The sequence below is a fragment of the Coregonus lavaretus genome (genome assembly GCF_964263955.1).
Source record: "Coregonus lavaretus genome assembly, contig: HAP1_SCAFFOLD_7709, whole genome shotgun sequence".
Classification (NCBI taxonomy): Eukaryota; Metazoa; Chordata; class Actinopteri; order Salmoniformes; family Salmonidae; genus Coregonus; species Coregonus lavaretus.
Window position 1 is genome coordinate 12,219 of NW_028163564.1, and position 2,404 is coordinate 14,622.

Sequence of the window (2,404 nt, forward strand, 5' to 3'; positions counted from 1 at the left end):
ACACACTTCGGCCAACTCTTCTACCCCAAGTTCTGACATCGTTTGGGTATGAGAGGGTGCATTCCAAGGCTGTAAGTGTCCAGCCAGCTGTCTCCATAGAAATTGCATAGTCTAAGGGTTTTCTATAACAGTAGGAAAAAAAAAAAATGTATGCCCTCACTAACTGTAAGTCGCTCTGGATAAGAGTGTCTGCTAAATGACTAAAATGTAAAATGTAGAACACCACAGCTCAGAAAGGCCCCTAAGATCCAGTCTCTCTGACTTCTACACCTGGGATCATAAACTAGATTTAGCCGCGGGCCGATTTCTTCTTGAGTGGATGGACATAATTATAAATCATTTGGAGACTGCAAATTGACCACAAGAAGCCCAAACAGATATAATATTTGACTAAAACATAATAATTTCAAACCTTGCTTGAATTTGTATACGATCACCTACATCTCTCTGTTATGTGTGGGAATACTTCTGAACAAATTTCCAAAACAAAAAAATCACTTGGAGCTGATATGCTGGTGTTTTTAGTCTTTTATGTCTAACAATAAAAACTAAAAAATAGCGTTTTATTTTTATTTTGCTCTGAAAACTTTGGGGGGCCAAATGAAATCACCCACGGGCCCGCCAGTTGGGGAACCCTGATCTGCACCATGTTAGCTGGTGTTACAGTCCTAAGCTATGATGAGATGAGTCCATGTTGATCAAGCCAACATGCATGTGAAGAGATGGTGGAGGTGAATCGATAACAGTTCGAGTTCTACTGTAGGGTAGTCAGGAAAAGTCAATGTGATTGTGTGTGAGTGTATAACTACTGTGTGTGTGTGTGTGTGTGTGTGTGTGTGTGTGTGTGTGCGCTTACAGCAGGTGTATAAGTACAGCATATGCGAGTATTGTTTGGGACGAGTCACTCCATGTGCGAACGTGTGTGTGTGTATGCGTACAGCAGCGTGTGTGTTCATCGTGTGTGTGTGTGTATGCGTACAGCAGCGTGTGTGTTCATCGTGTGTGTGTGTGTATGCGTACAGCAGCGTGTGTTCATTGTGTGTGAGTGTGTATGCGTACAGCAGCGTGTGTGTTCATCGTGTGTGTGTGTGTGTGTGTATGCGTACAGCAGTGTGTGTGTTCATCGTGTGTGTGTGTGTATGCGTACAGCAGCATGTGTGTTCATCGTGTGTGTGTGTGTGTGTGTATGCGTACAGCAGCGTGTGTGTTCATCGTGTGTGAGTGTGAGTAGAATGCCATTGTTGTCCAGAGGAGACAGTCATACTGCCACAGTACAATAGCAGGGTGGGGTGGGGACACTGACAGCAGGACAGAGACCTCAAATACAGATAAACTGTGACTCCAACCCTGTCATTAGACACTAAGATGCATCTGAAATGGCATCCTATTCCCTGTTTAGTGCACTCCTTTCGACAAGGGCAAAAGGAATAGGGTACCACTTCAGACACAGACTCAAACCCTTTAATTAGACACTAAGACCCAGTGCTCCTAAACTGCATTTAACTGCTTAAGGGTCTGACCAATTAAAAATAAAGCCCTTGAGAGTTCAAATGCCCCTAAACAGTGATAATGGAACAGTCTTGGTCAGATAGGGGAGAGCAGACAGAGAGGGGAGGAAGGAACCAAAGCAATCATTAAACAGGGGTGGAGTTTTGTCATCATGTAGTACCAGACAACCAGGTGAAACAAACAGGTCTGAAAGGGGATTAACAGAGCGAGAGCGAGACACACACTCAAAGCCACAGAAAGAAAGAGACTGTGATTCAGAGAAACAGGCTATGCAAACGGTCCAGTCATTATACAGTCAGTCATATTCCCACATACATAGCTACAGTGCCTTCGGAAAGTATTCCGACCCTTTCAATTTTTCCACATTTTGTAAGGTTACAACCTTATTCTAAAATTGATTAAATCGTTGTTTCCCCTCATTCTACACACAATACCCCATAATGACAAAGCAAAAACAGGTTTTTAGAAATGTTTGCAAATTTATTAAAAATAAAAAACTGAAATATCACATTTACTTAAGTATTCATACCATTTACTCTGTACTTTGTTGAAGCACCTTTGGCAGCGATTACAGCCTTGAGTCTTCCTGGGTATGACGCTACAAGCTTGGCACATCTGTATTTGGGAAGTTTCTCCCATTCTTCTCTGCAGATCCTCTCAAGCTCTGTCAGGTTGGATGGGGAGCGTTGCTGCACATCTATTTTCAGGTCTCTCCAGAGATGTTCGATCGGGTTCAAGTCTGGGCTCTGGCCACTCAAGGACATTCAGAGACTTTTCCCGGAGCCACTCCTGCGTTGTCTTGGCTGTGTGCTTTGAGTCGTTGTCCTGTTGGAAGGTGAACCTTCGCCCCAGTCTGAGATCCTGCGTGCTCTGTAGCAGGTTTCCATCAAGGATC